Genomic DNA, 23,837 nt, shown 5'->3' on the forward strand with positions numbered 1-23,837 from the left:
ACGTTGGCCAGATGCACAAGGGAGCACACACATCTGGAGTTCGTTTGCAGTGGCTGGAGGCCCTGGCACGCCCATTCTCTCTCTCTCTCTCTCTCTCTCTCTCTCTCTCTCTCTCTCCCTCCCTCCCTCCCTCTTTCTCTGTCTGTCATTCTCAGTTCTCATGGAGCTCAGACTCCTCTCAATGTCACTATATAATCAAGAATGACCTTGAACTCCTAGTCCTCTGGCTTCCCCTTCATGAGTGCTAGGATATGGGGATAGAATTTTTTTTTTGTTTTAGTAAACTAAAAATTTTTAAAGGATATAGATGAAAGAACACCAGCCTGGAAGCAGGGGTCTAAGTTGTAAGTCAACCATTTATAACAGGAATCAGCAAACTTTTTGTGTTAGGGTTTTTATATATGATGTTACAAAAATCAATAACAGCCACTGACAAAATGTAAACTAATGTACCTGGCTCTTTCCAATAAAACTTTATTCACAAAACAAGTTCATATTTGGCCTTCAAGACTTAGTCTGTCAATTTTTTTATGTATATTGTCACCTTGGGAATAATAATTCATATTTCTATTCCTTAATATTTTTAATTCATGGAATGAAGGTAGTAGACTGCATGCTTTTTGATGTGCCTTTAAGCTTCAGAATGTCTTCCGTCATTATTTTAAATAGGTTTCTTTCTCACAGGTCATAATATTTAACAAGATTGGAAGAGACCTAGATACACACATTTTGCAAAACTTTTTTTCTCTAGTAACAGTTCACTGCCCAGGGAAAATGAATCAGATTTCTGTTTACCATATTATTTGATCCAAAGATTGAGTGTTTTAGCTCAGTGCATCACATACACAAATATTTATGGGAATTTTAAATCTCTGAAACATTGAACTTCTCTTATAAACATGACCATGATTTGGATGAATGGCATTTCAAATATACAATCTCCAGACAGTCCCAAACCATAATTGAAAAAAAAAAATCATCATAGTGGCTGCTTTCCCATATTTGAATCAAGACTCTCTGAGGGCTAGAGAAACAGGATAGCAAGCTTTTGTGTTAGTCTTTTCAAATACATGCTATACAAGGGTTTTAACATCATTAATTTTTCTTTATTACTATTTTATTAAATTATTTTTCTTGCTAAAATATGCCTATTTGTTTTAATCCTCAAGCATGTTTGAATTTGGTTTGTTATCTTGGCATATGCTGTAGATGCTTTTTGTACTGCTGAATTAGAAGCCTGAAGAGCAGGTGTTTCTAGTAAACCTGCCAATATCCTTAAGAAGATGTGACAGAAAGAGTTATAGCACATTTGAGTAAGCCTCCACACACTGGTGCTATATACTATCACTTGGTTCTCTTTTCTAGAGCTAGAGTGTTTTTTTAATTTTTTGAGGTAGGGTCTTACTCTATCCCAGAGCTGACCTGGGTTCACTATGTAGTCTCAGGTTGGCCTTGAACTCACTGCTATCTTTCTATCTCAGCCTCCCAAGTGCTGGAATTAAAGATATGCTCCGACCACCGCTGGCATGTTGGTGATATTTAACTAGGTTATATATAAGATAAACAAAACATATACACCTAGTGTGCTTTATTATTTACCAATTCTAGAAGGCCTTGGGTGGATTTAGTTTAGGGTTATTAATATGGAGTCTCATGACTTTGTTCCTGTGTTTACATGACTGTCCCCTTTCTGTCAGAAACCTGAATACACCACACAGCTCTGTGGTCACTCAGAATTTTCCAAACTCTAAGTGTGAGAGGGAAGTCTCACATTTAAAAGAAATAATAACGTTTGTAGTTTCACATTCCAATCTCATGTTTTCATAGCAATTTTGATAATGATTTTTTATTGTGACAGTTATAATAAAAACTATGCAAAACAAATGGTGCTATTAGTAATAGTATCAGAGCTCTTCAGTTTCCATCTGTTTTCCCTGACTTTCGTTGAGAGTCCATTCACACTTTGCATTCCATCTGCTCCACATACAGGCATATGATCATTGAACAAAAGGAACGGTGAAGAATTCCCTTGCTTTGGCTTAAGAAATAAACGCAAGTTAGCTGTGATACATCTGTATGTCCATTCATAATCACTTTGTAAAGCATGACAAAAAATATCATGTGTCATAGAGACACAGAAACAGAGTGAAATAAGAACACCAAAGAGGCAATTGGAGTAATTATTTTCACAGAAAGGCTGACAGTTATTTACAAAGTGATCAGGCTTACACATAGTGGGAAAAGAGCTATACTGTAACAATGTGTTACATACCAAAGTTTTTATTAGACTCACTCTAAAAAAAAAATCTCCTCCAACTACAATAATAATATATCTGGAGCTGTGAATGTTTCCAGAAAAGAGTATGGAGCAACTGGCTACATTTATGAGAAAATATTTTAAAAAGGCTTCCATAATGAGAAGTGTAGAGGAGGGCTCAGGACTCTGTATTTCTAATGAGCTGTCCAATCGTGTTAATGCTCCTGGTTCAAGGGCCACACCTGAGTAATAGGCTGTAACATGATCCCTAAACAGGACATATACCTGTGTGCCAGAGCTTTCAACATGGGGCTTCCAGGTCTCTATCTGTGAGGCTAGTGCAGTCAGCCTGACTGGGATTTGCCAGGAAAGAAGTCAGAACTCCCTCCTTGCCTTTGAAAACCCAGGTCAAGGCAAGAGTCCATGAGAATTGGTTTGACAGAGGCAAACAAGACAGAATAAAGTATACTGTCTCTGGGACAATAGTGTTACTTCACATCCGTAGTAATTTGGACTTTATAACATCGTAAGCACCTACTAAATGGAACTCCTATTCCCTTCCTTTCAATAGAGCCTCCACTATGGTCAGAAGCTCTGGCAGCATCTAGAATTCCAAACCCAAAACACAAGCCGTGACTTCTCATGAATCCGGATGGCATTTTGGCTCTTTGGCAAAGCAGACGGAAGGTCTTTTGTGTACCCTGCCCCCAAAATAGGACCAACTGAGCACAGATGGTATCTAAAGTTTGGCAGAGGACAAAGGGATCACTTGGCCACAGTCTTCAACTGGTACCAAGTTGAGGAAAAGGAAAACATCTATGAAATAGCTGTGTGTTCTTAATTGCATTCTCTAGCTTCCATGGGAAAATGAAACATACAATCAGTTAAGAAAAACTTCATAAATAATATGGATCCTAGGGCTGGAAGGGTAGCTTAGCAGTTAAGGCACTTTCCTACAAAGCCAAAGGACCCATGTAAGCCAGATTCACAAGGTGGCACATGCACCTAGAATTCGTTTGCAGTGACTGCAGGCCTTGGCATGCCCATTTTCTCTCTCTTAAATAAATAAAATATTAAAAATATGAATCCAGAAACATTACACAGCCTGTTAGAACCAATCCTGGTATTAATTCTATCATAAAGTTCTGACTCTTACATCCATTAATGACTTCTCTGCCATCTATTCTCCCTACCAGTGCTTGGCAAACTACAGCTCTGTGGCATTGGTCCACCACTTGATTTTTGTAAATAAAGTTTTATTGAAACACGGCCATGCCTATTTAAATATTATAAACAGCAAACAGATGCTTACACACACACACACACACACACACACACAATGGCATAGCTGGACTGAAGAGATGGCTTAGTGGTTAAGATACTTGCATGCAAAGCCAAAGGACCTCCATTCAGTTCTCCAGGACCCACATAAACCAGATGCACAAGGTGGTGAATGCATCTGGAATTTGTTTGCAGTGGCTGGTGGCTCTGGTGTGCCATTTTGTCTCTTCCTCTTTCTCTTTCTCTTTCTCTTTCTCTTTCTCTTTCTCTTTCTCTTTCTCTTTCTCCTTCTCTCTCTCTCTTTCTCTTTCTTTCCTTCTTTCTCTCTCTGTCAAATTAATAAATAAAAATAATAATAAAATAAAAATAAATAAAATAAAATAAAAAAATATTTTAAACAATGGTAGAGTTGGGTACAGTACTTCCTAACTGGACCTTCCTTACAGCACTTCTATTGCATCAGGCATTGTAGCTAATTATATGTAGATGATAGATAGATGATAGATAGATAGATAGATAGATAGATAGATAGATAGATGATAGAAAGATAGATAGATAGAGATGATAGATAGATAGACAAGATCCATCCTTCCAAAGCCACTCATCAACAGCATTCCAAGTGTTGTAATTTGTTTATATTGCAAGTGACTTCAGTTTTCTTATGATATCCTGAGCCTGCTTATCACTAGCATTGGGGTTTGCCCTAATCTGTACTCCAATCCACAGAGTTGAGATAAACTGAACTCTGCAGCTTTTCTAGGACGATACTGAGGTCATGATATTTAGGACAACACAATTTCTGAGAGCAAAAAGCAAACATCCGATTATACCTGTAACTAAATTAGTGGAAACCAAATGGTCCTTTTGGCAGCCAAACAAGAATGACTCCAACAGCCATTTTGTTTGACAGGGACTTTTGCAGAAGGCTCCACTATGAATTAGAACCATAAAATCTCACTGATATTAGCAGTACCCATCCTTGGTGAATTCTTGCTTCCAAACTTAGCAGAGATAAAGAGCTCCCCTTCTTGATGCAGATAAAGCAAAGGCTCATGCTGGTTTATGGGCTGTATATTTCTCCTTCTGCTCCAGCAACCTCATTTATCTGGCATTTTATAGTCTTTGCTGGGCTCCAAGGATTTAGCAGGAAAAAACAAAGGGACATAATTGCATTTTGGAAGCAATAAAGTTTGTGTTATTTTATTTTAAAATTTCTCCTTTATATCATCAGTTTTTAAGAATGGAATTAAAATGTATATATATCATTGCCTCTGGAAGGGGGGTTAAATGAGAATACTTTTTTAATTATATTCATCTCTTGTATGTTCTAATTCTCAGCATTTCATTCATTTTCTATCATTCTATCTGGTCCATGAATTCAAAATGTTTTAAAGTTTTGTTTGTTTTACTTTTTGTTTTTTGGCTACAGAGTCTCTCTCAATAGCCAAGGCTGGCCTTGAACTCAATATGTAGCCCAGGCTGGCCTAAAACTTGCAGTGATTTCTCTGTCTCTGCTTTCCAAATGCTGGAATTACAGGCATGAGTCACTACGTCCAGCTTGCATACTGCAATTCTGAGTCCTATAAGCCTTCTAGTAATTGTTAAGAAAATAACATAAGAAATGCATTCCTAAGAGGCTGGTGTGTTTGGGGTCCTTTAAGATAAGTTATATGAAGTTAATATTTAGGGCTATAACATTTGCTTCACTTATTTTCTCCCACTAAAAAGTACAAACATTGTAATTTTGTCCATGCCTAGATTCTTATATTTGAAATGCATGTATTTAAATTTAGAGGATGTGGTAGTAATTTAGATAAGGTAGACTAATAAGTATGATGCTTAAATTTGTTTTACTTGACTTAAACATGGGTCACAAAATTATACAATAAAAATGATGTATTTTATGAACAATGTCTCTAAATAGCCTAAAATTCATGAAATTCTAAGCCACATAAATAGATCCTGATTTCATGAAGGATTGGAATATAAATATTCCAATAAAAGGTCTGCATCCTGCATCAAAATGTCATTTTAGCATAACAGAAAAGGCCTAATTGTTTAGAGAAGATAATGAAGTGTGGATGATACATTCAGGCAAAATTCAGTCCCTGAACTTTTGATGGTTCCAACAATTAACTCTGCTCTGTCTGCTCTGCTGTGTAACCTCCATCTCCTACTGGGAAAATGACATTGGTTATCCATCCTTTCAAAGGCTGATTAAACTCTCCTTTGCTTTCTAACTTGTCCATGCACTAGTAGATCCCACCTTGGAGTCCCTGAACTCCTATAGTTCTTCCTATCTCATGCCTCCATTTGGTTATCCATGGGCACCTCACAAGCTAAAAGGTCTACAGGAGAACTCATGTTCATCCTCTCAAACCTACTCTTCCCTTTAATGGCCACACCCTTATCCATGGCTACCCTTTACTCCAAGGAAGTCTGCAAAGAATTGCATGCATTTCCTGAACAATATGGTCTTCTTGTAGCTTGTGACATTGAGAGCTGGCTAACCCTACAACCCATCTTGATTTATTCTTCAGACCAATTTCTCAGCCTTCACACTTAACTAATTCATGTTCTAAGAAAGTTATCAACTTGTTCTGTCCAGCATGGCTGCCACTTGTCATATGTGGTTATTAAGTACTGGAAATGTGGACAATGTTAATTAAGATGAGCTGTCATTATGAAATCCAAACCATGTTTTAGAGACTTAGCAGAAAAGATGCAAAAATTCTAATAACTTTTATATATTGATTATATGGTGAACTAATATTTTGGGTTACTAAAACATACTAAAAGTAAATTCTACAAGTTTATTTTTATTTATTTATTTATTTAAGGTAGGGTTTCACTCTAGCCCAGGCTGATCTGGAATACACTATATAATCTCAGGGTGGTCTTGAACTCAAGGTGATCCTCCTACCGCTGCCTCCTGAGTGCTGGGATTAAAGGCATGTACCACCATGTCTGGCCTTATTTTGTTCTTAAAAAGAGCTCATTAGAAAATTTGATGTGATGTTTCAGCTTTCTAATCCTAGGATATTGGAAGCTTAGGCAGAAAGATACAAACTTTGAATATAGTTTAGAACTGCCTATGAGACTGTGTCTGTGAGCAAGAGACAGAGAGAGAGAAAAAGAGATAGAGATTCAAATGTTAGACAATCTGAATAACACATGTGGCTCCAATTATAATTGTGTCAGGCTGTGCTGCCCTGTAACCTTGGAACAGGCTTAGGTACCCCTCTCACAGAGTTCTTTACAATACCTTTCTTTTCTTTTGGTTAATGTACCAGGTGATTTATACATCTGTTCTGAGCTCCTGGAGCAGTACACTTCATATTTTCCTCAGGATCACACCTATAACTGATGCATACAAGGCATATGTGCTAGCTAAATGAGAACAAGAAAATCGCTCTGAATGTAGAGAACAGAGTATCAGCCCCTCAGGTCCATAGGCCACATTAACATGGGGATAACCACACTGCCTGTAGCAACTCTCCTAGTTTAATTGACTCCAAATAATCTAATGTGAGTTTTCAAGTGGTTCATTTCTTGCTCCCCAGGTTTTCAGTTTTGCAGTAAACATTTTCATATTTTTTTCATTATTAACTCCCTTGGTAATCTGTAAATACTTTAAAAGTCTCCATCAATTAATTCAACAAATAGTAAGGTAGAAATACCTATTCAAATTATTCATCATCTTTCCATTAGTATAAGATTTTTTTTTCATTTATTTTTTCAAGATAGGGTCTCTAGACTAGGCAGACCTGGAATTCACTCTGGATTCTCAGGGTAGTCTCAAACTCACAGCAGTCCTCCTACTTCTGCCTCTAGAGTGCTGGGATTAAAAGTGTGTGCCACCATGCCTATAACAGATTCTTAAAAAAATATTTCATTTATTTATTTACAAGCAGATAGGTACAGAGAAAGAGAGAGGGGGGAGAGAGAGAGAGAAAGGGGATACCAGGGCCTACACCCATTGTAAATGTATTCCAGATGTATGTGTCACTTTGTACAGTTGGCTTACAAGGGTATTGGGGAATCAAACCCAGGTCATTGGGTTTTACAGGCAAGCACCTTAGCCACTAAACTATCTGTTCAGCCCAGTATAGCAGATATTTGAGATCATCAACTTTTAAAGAGAACAAGATGATTTTGGGGTGCAAATTTTGAGCTCCTAATCACTCAATTCTCCAGCCTTAGTCTTCTGAGTACTAGGGTTACACAAAGGTGCCACCACACTGAGCCTTTGTCTCTACTTCTTACAGATCTCAGCAGCTGGATCAGCGGGCAAAGTTTTTACTGTGAAAGTCTGAGGACCAGAGTTCTAGTATTCAGGAACAATGTGAATGCTAAGCATGTTGGTTTGCACCTGTAATCCCATCGTTGGGGTGGTGGAGACAGCAGCTGATTGAGTAAGCTTTAGGTTCAGTGAGAGAACCTATCTCAAAAAATGAGGTGGTAGTCAGGCTTGGTGGCGCACGCCTTTAATCCCAGCACTTGGAGGCAGAGGTAGGAGGATCACTATGAGTTTGGGGCTACTCTGAAACTCCACAGTGAATTCTAGGTCATCCTGGGCTAGAGTGAGACCCTAAATTGAAAACCAAAAAATTAAAAATGAGGTGCATGGGCTGGGGAGATTGTGATTAAAGACACTTGCTTGAGAAGACTGATGGCCCAGGTTCAATTCCCCAGTACCCATGTAAAGTCAAATGCATAAAGGACGACATATTTGAAGTTCATCTATGGTGACAAGAGAGCCCAGGGTGTCCATATCAATCTCTCTAATATATATATTTTAAAGATACTAAAGGGGGCCTGGGAAGATAGCTTAGTAGTGAAGGTACTGAATTACAAAGCCTAACAACCAGAGTTTAAATCCCTAGTACCCACATATAGCCAGATGTGCAAATTGACACATGTATCCGGAGTTTATTTGCAGCGGCTGGAGACCCTGGTGCACCCATTTTCTCCCTCTCTCTCTCTCTCTCTCCCTGCCTCCCTCCCTCCCTGTATATATCCTTGAAAAAAAATAAAAATATTTTAAAAACATGTTTAAGGGGATTTACACTAAAAATAACGTAGAGAGCAACCTCTTGTGTTCACATGCATGTGTGTGTGTGCATACACACGTATGTATATGCATATGTGTGCTGCATATGGATGTATTTGTTCACACAAAACACTCATACATATGCAAAAAAAACAAACTAGTTTGTATCTACCACAAACAAGTACCAAACTGACCAATCACTAAGTTTCCTTAGTGAAAACACTCACATCAGAGCACATCTGTACTCTTAAAATTGCTTTTTTTTGGCATAAAATTACTCTTAATCACAATAGGAGCCAATATTTATAGGCTGACAGGCCACATAAGCTCCAGTGCTAGAAAATCTTTGCTGACGTAGACTCCTGCAATCATTAAGGCCATTTATGTTATTCATAGATAATGCCAGTCACACAGCATGACATACAAGACAAGCTACTCCAGGCCAGTCTCATTTTAGTGAAAAGAAAGAGTGAGCTGGGAATTGTATTGCTTAGAATACAGGTGAAGGAGTTGGAAAGGAAGGGGGCAGTACATCCTGGAGACATAATACACTTCTTTAGAAAAGGCTACAAAAGCTGTAATTACTATTTATATTCCATGTGATTTTCTCCCACCATCTTATGATTGAAAATTTATCCAGTATCTTATGATTGAAATTTTTCTAGGAGACAGAAGCATCCCAAATACAAAGGCTTTATGGAAATATGGAAATTTTATTTCTGTTTCCTTTTCTTTCTCCATTTCGTTTTATTCTCTTCTCTCCACTCACCCCTGCCCCCGCTCTCGGTCTAAGATAGTCTCATGTAGTTCAGGCCTTGAACTAGTTATATATTGGAAGATAACCTTAAAATTTCTGACCCTCCTGCCTCTACCTCCCAAGTGCTGGGATTATAAGTGTGCACCACAGTGACTGGTTTGTGTGGTGCTAAAACCTAGGATTTTGTACATATTAGGTAATTACTCTCCCAACTGAGCTACATTCCCAGGCTCTCTTCTGTTCTTCCTCCCTCATTCCTTCTCTCTACTTTTATTCATTTTTTATCCCTCTCTCCCTTCCTCCATCTCTCCTTTCCTTCTTTCTTTTCTTCTCCCCCCCCACCACACCTACTTTTTGAAAGAGCATCTGCCTGAAACTGCCATTCTAGAACCTCTCTGACAACCCCCTAGAGAGTTCAACATCCTAACTCTCAAAGGCTTTGCTATGTTTTCCATCTCACATACTGAAAGCCTTCCTTTAGAATTTTGGCCACGTGTCCTTGAAGCCAATCTGTTTATATAATTGTTCTAATTCCTTTCATGCAGTTACTTTTTAAAAAACTTATTCCTTTTAAACCCCACCCCTCGTTCCTTTCCATTCCCATCTCTCACCTAGGAAAATTTCCCTTCCTGGCAGGTGTCCCTTGTTCTCTTTGCAATGCTTCAGAAAAGCACAATTAGTCACAGTGGTCAAAATGCACAATTGCAAGGGGAGGGTCTCACCCAAGGAGATGAAATTGCTCACAAACATGAACTCACCAATTCTCTCCAGTTCTACAAAAGAAAGCCCACCTGTGTGTGGAGACAACTTCCCTCTCAGCCTTAAAAGAAGTCAGGACAGATACTTGTTCATTACAGTAAGTCTCTTTTCTTAGCTTTACCTTCCTTCTGGGCCTCATCCTTAAATTTAAACTAACAGAGAAGGAAGACCTCTATGTCCTTAGACTAATTTCTCCCTACAGATAGATCTTTAAATCTGTTGCGCTTTCTAGTTAAAGAGGCACAAAGAAGAAATAAACAAATTTGGTTTATATTCTATCTTCAACTGTGCTCTGGTTTCAGATGCTCTCTTGGCTAGCTGCTTTGTAGGACCCTGAAATTGCTTTACTTTTTCTACTCCAAAGCATTGGTCTTAACGAAATGTAGTATTGAAAAATTTATAATTAAGAGACCCAAGCCATACATTTCTCTTTACAACACATTTGTGATAGATGAGGCTGGCAATGTTGAAGCATATCAACATGTGACCATGCTAAGTGAGTGTCTAAATTGCCCTATAAACTAGGCTTCAAGCCAGGCATGGGGGCTGACTCCTATAATCCCAGTAATTGGGAGGATGAGATAAGAGAATAGCCATAATTTTGAGACTGAACTGGGTACAGTGAGACCCTGACTCAGACAAAACAAGATAAAGCAAAAGCAAGGCCTTCATACTTCCCAGTCTATACTTTAGAACTTAACTGATACTTAAAACAATAGTTTACATGTAAGAATTTAAACAGCCCATAAGATTATTGCTGATATCCTTGCTTCATCAAAGAGGGAAGTACCCTCCTGGAACACTTATCCAAAGTCACGCCTTTCAACCTCAGTTTGTCGAATTTCAATGGTGGGTCCATATTTTTTAAATTTAAAAAAAAAATATTAACATTTTCCATGATTACAAAATATATTTTTAAACTTATTTATTTGTTTTTAACCTTAGTTCTATTTTTTAATATTTTAGTTTTATTTAACAGACAGACAGAGAGAGAGAGAAAGACAGAGAATGGTAGTGCCGTGCCAGGGCCACCAGCCACTACAAATAAACTCTTGGTGCATGCCATGCCTTGTGCATCTGGCTAACGTGGTTCCTGGCTAATCAAACCTGGATCCTTTGGCTTAGCAGGCAAACACTTTAACTGCTAAGCTGTCTCTCCAGGTCAGTTCTATTATTTTTAAGACAAAGTCTCATGTAATTCAGGCTGGTCTTTAACTCACTACATAGTCAAAGATGGCCTTAAACTGATTCTCTTACTTATACATCTCACATATTGGCATAGTAGGGGAGTAAGGTGAGAGAGAGGCATCAAGATTAAAAATTGAAATATATCCTTTGGAAGAAAGACTGAGAAACCTTCCCACCAAGGCTACAGGCAAGGGGCAGAGCATCTACGACAAAAGTACACAATATACAAATTTGGGATTAGGGAGGTGCTATGTAAATGGCCTATTTTCACCCTCAGAAGTATTGTTAATAAGTTGTTTATATTTCTACCACTATCCAGTTCTTTGTTCTAGGATATAAGAACTTGGCAATCTTAGGGGGTGCCCTCCAGACCCTGACCCATACTTGTACCACTGGGATTACAGGCATTATTCACTATACTTGGCTTTGCACTTGCTATAATATCACTTCCCTCTTAACATGCTCAAGAAGCAAAGGTCACTGGAACCTCCCTTTCCCCTATACCTTCATCTAGATCAGACTTCTCACAGTCTGTTTTCCACTATGAATACCTGACCTTAGAATGCTCCCTCCATAAGAATCAATGTGGGACCTACTCCAGAAACCTCCTTCTTCCTGTGAGAAGGAAATGTCTACTATGGAACAAGTTGTGTACATCCTTTTGCTTTAAACTTAAAATATATTATGTCTGCAAGAGGCATAATGGAGTTGCCAGAACATTTCCTCTGAGCCAGGTGTTGCCAAGGGCAGAGTGGAAGATGAGAGCCTAGGGACATGTTCCCATGCCACCTGTCCCTAACTTGCCACAGGACCTGAATGCTTCAATTTGGTGGAGGATTTATTAGGACTCCCCAAAACTGTGCCAGAATCTTGCAAGAAATGCAAATGTGTACTTCTTTACATTTCAGCTTAAGGTAGGAAAAATAAAACAGAGCATCATAAGTCTGTCAAGATCCTTTTTACCTCCTTTTAGCTATATATATCAATCCGGCAGAAATAACTATTGTGGATGTCTCATCAATATATATGTATATATACATATATATATGTATGTATATATATATATATATATATATATATATATATATATATATATATATATATATATATAAATTATGCTTGTATGTAATGAGCATGCAATAAATATTTATCAACAAATGTCTGCAATGCCAACTCACACTTGTTAGCAAATATATATTACTGTGCATTATTGCTTCCAATAATCCATTGTCTTACACAGAGTCCTTAACTACAAGGTGCTTTGAATAGTCATAACTTGTCTTTGTATTTAAAGAGACTACTGGAAAGGCTGACTAGCTGTCTAAAATATTATTGCATGACTCCGTATCTGTGTTTGGACCTCAAATTGTGCATGATATAGGGTTGTTTGACATTAAACCTCTAGGGACTGATAGCCCCACTCTAGAAAGACTATATAGAGAAGTCGATAGAATGAGTTGGACAGTCAGGAGGACAGGAAGATGATTTAGACTCTACCTTTGGTATGGATTTAAGCTTTGGATTTGAGATCGCAAAATGAAATATTCATTCCTTCTTTAGTTCTGGGTAACCTAAATAAAAAGAAATTCCAATTACGGTCTCCTTCCACTCATCCACTCATCCTCAGGGAGAGCTACTGGATTGGTCAGGCACAGTCAGTGAGACTACGACAGAGTCCTCAACCACATTCACTAATTTGCTATCCTCAAAGCACTTTATGTCCTGGTACAAACTCTAGCAAGTAAAATCTGTTGCTCACTGAGGTACTGGATTCCTTAAATTCCCATCTCTGCTTATGAAATGCTAAATTCACCCAGCCTCTGACCTAACTATTCCAAGCTATAAGTGTCACACCTTTTAATCAAATCTTTTCTCATTTGCCCCTGTTATCCAGTTACCTTACCTTGTGTGATACAATGTTTCTCTAAAGCTGTATTAATTTAACTTTGGTTGTTTTATGACTGCATTTTTATCATGTTTCTTAATGCATTTATTCTTGCTCTACTAGTTATAAGTGCTTTAAGAATAAGTATTGTGGTTCTGGATTCTTAGCATTTTTCCTTAGGGTTGATGCTTGCCATTGTAGACTGGACTTGCCTGCTTCTGCTAAGCAACTCTTCTCATGGGCAGACAGGGTAGATCCAGCCTGGGTCCTGAAAACCCACATAAATATGTAAACATAACTTGAGGGCAATGTTCTTCAAGGTCTGCTGATCTGAATGCTATAAGCTGGAAGAGTAGTAAGTTCTTTAAATGAAAGTGTGAGAAAAACACCTTGCGGCTGGGGAGATGACATAATGGTTAAGGTGGTTGACCTCAACGCCTAAGGGCCCAGGGTCCAGGTTCAATTCTCCAGTACCCACGTAACCAGATGCACAAGGTGGCACATGCATGTTTGTCTGCAGTGGTTGGAGGCCCAGGCATGCCCATTCGCTCTCTCTTTCTCTCTCAGTCTATCTGCCTATTTCTTTTTCTCTGACTATCTCTCTCTCTCTCTGACTCTCAAATAAATAAATGAAAAATAAGAACTTGGGGGCTACAGAGATGGACCAGCAGTTAAAGAGGCTTGCTTTAAAAATGTATTGGATGGGCTGGAGAGATGGCTTAGTGGTTAAGTGTTTGCCTATGAAGCCTAAGGACTTCAGTTCGAGGCTCAATTCCCCAGGATCCACGTTAGCCAGATGCACAAGGCGGAGCACATGTCTGGAGTTTGTTTGCAGTGGCTAGAAACCCTGGCGCACCCATTCTCTCTCTCTCTCTCTCTCTCTCTCTCTCTCTCTCTCTCTCTGTATCTGCCTCTCTCTCATTCTATGTCTCTTAAATAAATTTAAAAAATGGACGAAAATAAATAAATAAAAACTTCTTGGCTTGGGCTCACTTAAACAGTGCCAGCATAAAGCCACATGCATAAAATGGTACATGCATCTGGAGAGCGTTTATAGTGGCAGAAGACCCTGGTGTGCCCATATACTCTATCATATACTCTCTCTTTTTGTTTGAAAATAAATAAATAAATATTTTCTAAAAAATAAGAATATGGGACTGGAGAGATGGTTTAGCGGTTAAGGCACTTGCCTCCAAAGCCAAAGGACCCAGGTTCAATTCCCCAGGACCCACTTAAGCCAGATACACAAGGTAGCACATGCATCTGGAGTTTGTTTGCAGTGGTTGGAGTCCCTGGTGCACCCCCTCTCTCTCTTTCTCTTTTAAATAAATGAATTAATTCAAAACATTAAAAATAAGATGGCCTTTTAAACATGAGAGACTATAGAGAAGAATGTCTGGATAATAGATCTTATCAACTCAGTTTGGACTTATACGTGGTTTGGGGGAAATACAGCTACATTTTCTCAATTTAAATTTAAGGCAATATTCTAATCTTATTGGATTTTATATTTAAAGATTTAATGTGTGTATATTGTCATTCACAAATATTACTAATATTTAATGTTTGTGAGTCTACCCATAAAGACTTCACACCATATATCCTTATCATAGTTAGTGTAGCTAATCAGCAATGTTAATGAATAATTCCCCTTTTTCATTTGCAAGTACAAATCAATAAATGGTTATACATAGATAAAGCCTATGTCTTAAATACTTACAAACATGGGCCTACTAATGTCTATAATGGCATTTATGTAGTATAAAGATGTCATTTTGATCATTATGTCTATGGTTATTATAGGGGTCAGATTCAAATAAGAAATATGTTCCAACAAATTCCAATTATGGGAAAAACAACTTAAGAATCCTACCTTTTCTTATACAATGATTAGCCATCAAGGCTCCGAAGGAAGGGCTTTATTTGAGCCAAGATGCTGATCCCAACTGTAACTCCTTAGTGGAATGCAGAATCTGCCATCTTATAATATTGGCATACTAGATCACAGCTTTCCCATTATTAGGGTCCTTGTAGCTCTCATTTCATCTGATTTAAAGTATTGGATAAAGGTGTTTACATCAGTATTTTCATTTCATAGATGTGAAGTGACTTGGTTCCACATTAGATGGCTAAAGACTTTCATCTCCAACAGTAGAAGGTCCCCTCATACCTCCCTTATACAGTATGAAGAAGCTGAACGACTAGTCTCCTGATAGGAGGTGAGATTTTTTTTTTTTTTTTTTTGGTTTTTTGAGGTAGGGTCTCACTCTGGTCCAGGCTGACCTGGAATTAACTCTGTCATCTCAGGGTGGCCTTGAACTCATGGCGATCCTCCTACCTCTGCCTCCCGAGTGCTGGGATTAAAGGCGTGCGCCACCACGCCCGGCTGAGATTTTTTTTTTTAATCTAAAAGATGAATTCTTATTTTGCCATATACAGTATCATCGTATAAACCAAGGATGGATAATTCATTTTAAATATATTCAAAGAGTTTGTTCTTCCCATTAGCCTTATTTTTAGAGTGTCTCTGAAACACTCCTCACCTTGTTTCCTCTTGAATATTTGTCCATACTTATTTTCATGAAGGTAATTATGAAAGCCAGTCTATCTCGACCTAAAAAGTGATAACCTCCTGGTACTAATATTTTTATTGTGTACATATGTATCCTGCCAAGAAAATTAACTCATGGGAGGAAAGAAAAAAAAAAAGATGGGGGGGGGGAACCTATGTGAGTTTTAAATCTTCAAGTTACTAAGCTCTTCTTTGTTATTATCCAGATGTGACCAAATTTTTAGGTCTGGAACACAAGAACCATTGCCCAGGTCATTCTAAATAAATGAAATGACTCAATTTAATTTTAACATGGAAAATAACCATATTTTTAAAAATATATTTTATTTATTTATTTATTTGAGAGAGTGGGGGAGACAATGGGTGTACCAGGGCCTCCAGCCACTGCAAACTAACTCCAGATGCATGTGCCACCTTGTGTATATGGCTTATGTGGGTCCTGACTAATCGAACCAGGATCCTTTGGCTTTGGGGGCAAATGCCTTAACAGCTAAGCCGTCTCTCCAGCCCCCATTTTTATTTTTGTGTTATAATAATTCACTTTCAAAATTAGCATTTTTAAAGAAGGGAATCAAAGCACTCTGTTTTTTTTTGTTTTGTTTTGTTTTGTTTTGTTTTGTTTTGTTTTGTTTTGTTTTGTTTTGTTTTGTTTTACCAAATTGGGTTGCAGTTTGCATCAGTATAAATTAAATATTAAAGGACTTAAACTGGATCATGCCCACATAGAATGTGTCTTATGCACTGTGAACCAGGCACAATAACAAATATGTATGTTTCCTTTCCTGGAAAGATCCACAAGTGCTTTTAGGACATTTTTTTTTCTCTCTCTATGATCATCTTTCCATGGACTTCTCTGTATTGTCAAAGGAAAAAAGGAGCAAACAACTACCAGATATATAGTGGCATCATGATGACTCATGCCTGGGATCCCATAGCAAGAGGGTAATAATATGGCTAGAATATTCTCTCTTTGTATGCTATTTCAGATATGCTTGTTGCTTATGAGCCTTATAACCAAGAAGCATATCTGTAATATAAGCAGATCACACATAGGATTTAGCAAATAATATAAAATTGTTTAAATAAACATTCCTTTGTGCAAGAAATTCAACCACCCTGATTCTGCATCAGACATGATTACAGACACACATTGAACTTTTGAGTGTCAGGAAGTTAATCCCTCTTTCATGGCAGTCTTATGTTAACTATGACTTGGTATTTAACAGGCTGCTACAAAGTCCTGAGTTAATCTCCATTTTAGACAACAATGTTGATCATTTGCTTTTATTGCTGCTCACGCATGATGTTACTTTTTGTTGTTTAAAAAATGACTCCTTCATAGGAGCAAAATTTGTTCTAGCACTTTGATATCATCTCAAGTATATACAGCTGGATATAAGCCATTTACTTATTTCTGACCAAAAAAAAAAAAAAAAAAAATACATGTTGGTGAAAATAAACCGAGAGGCAAATCCTCCTTTGCTTTATGCAATACACAAAGATGAAAATTAAACACATATCCAAAGACAAATGTAGGATTACTAGTAAATGAGATGTATCACTAAACCGCAAAAATTCACTAATTCTTGCAAGTTCATTAATTCACAGGTTTTATTTTAGCCATTCTATCCTCAGATGATTGTTGTCTGTAAAAATCAATGTTTTATGAAGAGATGGGAATGCAGTTATACAGTAGAAATCAGTGTCATGCAATTAGCATGAAAATCAGGAGCCTATCTGTTCCATCTTTGAGCGGGTTTATAGTTGTTAGTGTGGTTAATTTGGTGGGGGGGGTGTAGCTTTGATTTAGTGCCAATTTAAACCTTTCACTCACTGTACATTTAAATCGCTCCAGGAGATATAATCCATTGAAAGGAACTTACGTAAAATAGCATGCATATTTTCCTTCCTCCTTGTTTGCATTAAACTGGAACAAATTAACTTAATGTTGCATGAAAATAAGTGAAGTGTCATCTTAATTAAAAGATAGAGGTGCTATATCCCTTGGCTGAGCCTTAGAAAGCACTTTCTATTTCTTAAAAGTAAAGTGGATAATTTTCCCCTATGGTTCATAAACTAGACTTTTATATTAATCTATTTTGATATGCTGGAGTGGGCATGTTTGTGCTGTGGACTAGTTATAATCATGGTGTGAATGGAGCCACCATGGTTTGATAATTTCATATTGTTGAGGCTGGTCCAAAAGGGATAGGTGGTTAAAATGTCAGAGCAATCTTATGTTTTTAGAACCCAAAGAAGAATTACTGATAACAATTATCAAAACAAATAGAGTCTCTTTTTGTAGTCTAGGCTGTACTGAACAATATCATAATCTTCCTGCCTCAGCCTCTTGAGTGCCAGATTTGGGTGTTTGAATTGATTCCACTTTCTCCAGTGCATGACCTGATTTAGCTCTTCCTCAACTCAGACAAACCCTTTCCTTGCTATTACCTTAGGAAGGATGAACTAGCCTCACAAATAGATTTGGCATGTATTAGATTTGGCATGTATTACACATTCCCTGAAGTATGGTCTTTAGTCAGTTGCAGAAGACTATATTTTCTAGATCCCACACTAACAGGTTCTTTCTATCCAGTCTTCTGTGCCTGAAGACTATAGGCATTCAAAATAATGTTCCTTTTGCCTCTTGTTAACTTCAAAAGAAAGCAGTGCATATTCAGAGATCACATAAGAGTAAGAGCAGATCATAGGAGATGAGAGAACACTGGGGAGATATAGAAACCACAAAGAAAACTGGAGGAATCAGAGGGCTGCTTATTGAGGTCCATGGACATATTTGGGGAAGGAAAAATAATCTTAACTGTGGTGTCAGAATATGATCATTATCCCTTTTGTTTTTCATTACAGTCATTTCTAAGGGGAGTAAAAGTAACACTTGAAAATGTATGAGGTTTGTTTCTCACACCCCAACATAATACTTTCCATGCTTGTTGCCATGCTTCTCAGAGATATTTTTTGAGAATGCAAGCCAATAAAAGGCTTACTCTCACATAAAAGTTTGTAGTACTACTTTTAATACCCTACAGATATTAACGAGATTTATATTGGTAAGTTTAGAAACACTCAGACTGAAATTATGCATTGCCCATTCATTTTTCTTTTTTAAAAATTTTGTATTAACATTTTCCATGATTATACAAAAAAATCCATGGTAATACCCTCCCTCTCCCCCTCATCATTTTTCATAAATATTTTGTTTTTATGTATTTATCAGAGAGAGAATTGGTGCACCAAGTCCTTGGGCTACTGCAAAGGAACTACAGATGCACATGTGCATCTGGCTTACATGGGCACTGGAGAGTTGAAGCTGGGTCATTTGGCTTCGCAGGCAGGTGTCTTAGCTGCTAAGCCATGTCTCCAGCCCTGATTTCCCCATTCTTATTTCTCTCCTTTCCCATGTTTTCCAACTGGAGATGCCATCATTCTTTGGAAGTATAAAATGATAAATAGAGGGTTGAGGAGATGGTCCAGTGGTTGAAATCACTTAGTGAAAATGCCTGACAGGCAGAGTTGGGATATCCAGGACCCACACATGCTTTGACACAAGTGATACATGCAATTTTAATATCAGTGTTCTTATGGCAATGCCTAGCAGAGTCAAGAGAAACCTGGAGCTTCTGGAGCAGCTTGTCTAGCCTTACTGGCAGCAAACAAGGAGACCCTGTCTCAAACAAGGTGGATGGTGAGAAACAACATATCAAGACTGTGTTTCTGATAGTCATATATGTGTCAAGGTATGCTCTTGCCCAAAGATACATGTCTCCTCCCCCCACACCACACAGTCAAAATTAGGCCTGTGGAGATAGGAACTTCAAACATTTTATAAACACAAGTTCATTGGTTTATCTCAAAAGAATCAAGTCATGGAGATAGTGGAGTTGATAGCGCTACTCAGGCAAGGCTTACAGAGTTCTAATCTAACAGCCACTCTATATGCTTTCTGTGCTCCCAAAAAGGTGTGAGCCCTTGCATTGAGAGAACAATTTTGGTGCTAGAAGTCAGTCTTCCTTATTTTGTCCTGTTCCCCTTAATGAAAGCTTACAGTGATGCATTCTAGCTCAGTCTATCCTTTTGATTTAATTTTAAAGCTTCCAACTTTTTCCAAAATGTTTATTAAAACTCAAGTTTCCCAATATTAAAAGTTTAACATCACATATGATACAATGGAATGTATAACTCCTATTTTGAATCCAACAAAGCCTTTGATTTGAGACACAAAGAGCAATGAAACACTGGTTGCTTTCTAAGCCATGATGTTGAACATGCGTTTTAGTGTTTAGGAAGGTTTATATCCAAGACTGTCTTATAATAAAATCCAGCCTAACTTACATTGTTTGTCACCATGACATTTGATCAATAAACTGTGAACGAAGCACCCATAAGGATCACAACCCACAAAGTAAAATGCAATCAGAGTCACCATCCTACCAGTTCCTTCTCTTTAATCAGCAATTCTAAGGGTAGAAAGTTTTCCCAGTTAAGGAATATATAATTTTCACAAGGCATTGATGCTAAGTTAAAACTTACTGAATCCTGAGGATGTTGCTAACAGTGAAAGGTCTGATCATGGGACCACATCCTTTGAACTCTGGACTCCAGATTCTCACTTCTAGGCTTCATAGGCAAACACTTGAAAAAAAAAAATGCTGGTCTATATAAAGCCAAAATGTTTTGCTCCTAGGAAATGGATAGTATACTTCCTAAGTGACTGTTGCCCACACAGGACAGAATATAAGGAACCAAATATAAGACCTATACCCCAAAGCTCCCACTTGGAACAATCTCCAAGGAGGGGCTACATTTCCCGAATTCTACTGTCTTCTTCAATTTAGCTGAATTGAAATGCCCACCTCTAGCTGTCTTTCCCATGTAGTGTGCTAGCACTAACCTGACTGTCATGCTTGTATATGTTAATTTCAACGTCTCTCTTAATTGGAATGTAGAAACAGTTACAGTTGTATACATAATTACTTCTAATGAGCAGCTAAAGAAACATCAAATGGCAAATAGCCCTTCAAAGAAACATGAAGCCTCATATGGCTTATTTGCCCTTGCTATAGAGCACACAGCATCATTTAAGAGACCTTAGCCATGATGGGGCCCCATCAGCACTTTGCCTAAGTAGCCAAGGAGTAGTTGCTCCTACGTTTTCAAATCATTTGTGAAATGAATTTTGAAAAATTAAGCCAAAGAAAAATCTCCTACTGAGTGCATACATACTCATAAGTATGCGAGTACATGCATGTGTGCATGTTTGTGCACACACACACAAAATCTCCTAATGATAGATGTCTGGAATAGTAACAGGATAATGAAAACGCTTTCTTGTTGATTAAGGGAAACCATACTGGAATGAGAAGTCCTTATAGAATACCAACACTATAGAAGCTAGCTACTTTATTTAACGCTACCTTGTCATTCAGTTTGACCTACATGCCCAAAAATGGTGGGCAGTCCTCATCCGCTGGTATTTCCTGCAAAGGGGCTGGATGAAAGCTCTCATAAATTGGTCTGCCTCTGAGCTTCCTCTCAGGTTAAATAAATGTCACCCAGGATCTATTGGGAAGACACTTGTTAGGGATTAACTATGTCTGCTTTTGAGTCAGTAAACAAAAGCCTATTTTTACCTTTTAGAAGGATAAGTCTGAGGTAAGTTTGTTCATAGGGGTTGGCAAACATTTTCAATAATAGGTCATAGATATAGATGTTGCTATCAACATATAGATAGATACATAGATAGATGATAGAAGAGATATTTTGGCCATGGGTCTTATGATGTTTAATTTCCATTATCAACTTGACAACATTAGAGTCATCATGGAAACAAAACTCTGGTTGAGTATGTCAGTGACTTGTTACGTTAACTTAATTGAAGCACGAAGCATTTATAATCCTAACTGTGGTCAGCACCAACCCATGGGCTGAGGTTGTAAACTGAGTAAAAAGGAGAAAGAAGTCATCTCTCTCTGCTTTCTGATTGTGGTCTGAGTGTGACCAGGTGTTTCATGCTCAGGCTGTCATGCTTTTCCCACCATTATGGACTTCATACCCTTGAACTGAACTGTAAGCTGAAATAAACCCCTGTCTCCATTACACTGTGTCATGTCAGGTTACTTTGTCACAGCAACAAGAAAAATAACTAATAAATGGTCTCTGTCACCACAGCTCATTGTAGTACAAAAGGAGACACAGTCCCCAAATCAATAAGTACTGTTCTGTGAAATAAAACTACATGAAAAGATGGCCAGGCTTGCCCCCGAGAGTATATCCCATGGTGATAGTTTTCTAGATCATTTCAGAAGTGTTTCCTGAGCTGATTCTCAGATGCATGTTATTTTTGAATACTCTCAGCCCCTCTGTGCAAAGAGATGGTCTACACTTGCTCTCAGGATTGAGAGAACAAGGACAATAGAGACAGTACTGCTCAAACAAAGGGAACTCTGAGATGGAAACCTGAGGGGAAGCCTCTTAATAGTTCCTTTAATCTTTTTACTCAGATCATCATATTCTTAGAGAGAATCCCATTTTTGTGTGTTCTTCATGGATGGCCATTGCTTTGGAGTTCCCCTATTCCTACATTATCCCTACTTCTAATGATAGTATCATGGTAAGAAAATCATACTGCTCTCCCTTAAGTGGTCGTTAGATAAGTTCTTAACGGCAATAATTTTGTAATAAATGTAAACTTCAATAAAGTATTTTACTTACTGAATCTCGGATAGGACAGTACACTGGGTAAATTCCATTTTAAATGAATGTGTTTGTCTACATGAATTTATTGAGTAATGGGGACATGCAAAGTAGGCAAATGCTTGATTATTTTCTCTAACGGTATTAAAAAAAAAACTTTTAACTATATGAAGAAGGTAATAATGAGTTACTAATCCTATAGTCAAATTCAAGGATCTCTAGTAGAGCCCAACTCATAAATTCTCAAGGGACTCATTGTTTACATTTTCATATGGAACAATAATAAAAATGCATACTATTTACTCTCTCTCTAGGATGAACATTTTTTTTCTTATTTTTATTACTTGCATTTTACTCATTCATCCATTTAAAAAATTTAAAAATTAGAAAATTTATCTCAAAAACATGGAAAGTGATTTGAAACACTATATTCATTATTTACTCTGTATGTCCTGTCTTTTAGAATGGATTTATCCCCTCATTCCATTAACCCCAGACTTAAAAACAATGACTCACCTTGGCCCACTCATTATGTTCTTTAATTAAAAAACAAGCAATGCCAGGTATGGTGGCACACCCCTTTAATCCCAGCACTCGAGAAGCAGAGGTAGGAGGATCGCCATGAGTTCAAGACCACCTTGAGACTACATAGTGAATTCCAGGTCAGCGTGGGCCAGAGTGAGACCCTACCTTGAAAAACAAAAACAAACAAACAAAAACCCACAAGTTGGAGGTATTAGTTACTTCCTTATTGCTGGGACAAAACCCCTGGCCAGAAGCAACTTACAAAATGAAGGGTTTATTTTGGGTAACACTTAAATGTTGTAGTCCATCATGGTGCGGAAGGCATGGCTGCATGAGTTTGAGAAAGCTAGTCATACTCAGTCCACAGTGAGAAAGCAGAGAGAGATGAATCAAGGCTCAACTAGCTTTTTCCTTTTTGTTCATTCTAGGACCTTAGTCCATGGGATGGTACTACCCACAGTTAAGGTCAGTTAGTCAAGAGAATTATTTGATTATCAGTCATGCCCTGAGACCCATTCCCTAGGTTATTCTAAATATTGTCAAAATGACTATCAATAGAAACCATCAACACTGAGCCTAATTTCCTAGTTCTTCAGAGGATAAGACAGGAGTATTGCAGCTTCAAAGCCAGCCTGTTTATGACTCCTCACTAAATATATTCACACTAATGAAAATAGGCAAGGCCATGAGAATTGTCCAGTCTACCCACTGAATCAAGAGAAAAATATATCATGGTTGTTTTGAGCCATTCTATTCTTGTGTGGCTTATTATACAGTGATAACTTAACTGACTTAAACTCCCTGAATCCTAGTGAGTCATGCATATTAAAGACTGCCTCCATGCTTGAT

General features: G+C 37.8%; 1 protein-coding gene and 1 pseudogene across 6 annotated transcripts in view; both read right to left on the bottom strand.

Annotated features, from left to right (window-relative positions):
• Frmpd4 (FERM and PDZ domain containing 4) overlaps positions 1-23,837 on the bottom strand; it is a 680,790-nt gene that overhangs the window by 257,116 nt on the left and 399,837 nt on the right. The window contains exon 1 of one of the 6 annotated variants that reach the window (XM_004663704.3): positions 12,793-12,851. The exons of the other annotated variants lie outside the window; for them this stretch is intronic. The gene's annotated coding sequence lies outside the window, so the exon portion shown is untranslated. Of the gene's footprint in view, positions 1-12,792; positions 12,852-23,837 lie in introns of those variants that run through there. 6 annotated transcript variants of the gene reach the window in all.
• Positions 4,242-23,837, bottom strand: part of LOC105944437 — a 39,428-nt pseudogene continuing 19,832 nt past the window's right edge.

Source organism: Jaculus jaculus, chromosome X (genome assembly GCF_020740685.1).
Source record: "Jaculus jaculus isolate mJacJac1 chromosome X, mJacJac1.mat.Y.cur, whole genome shotgun sequence".
NCBI lineage: Eukaryota > Metazoa > Chordata > Mammalia > Rodentia > Dipodidae > Jaculus > Jaculus jaculus.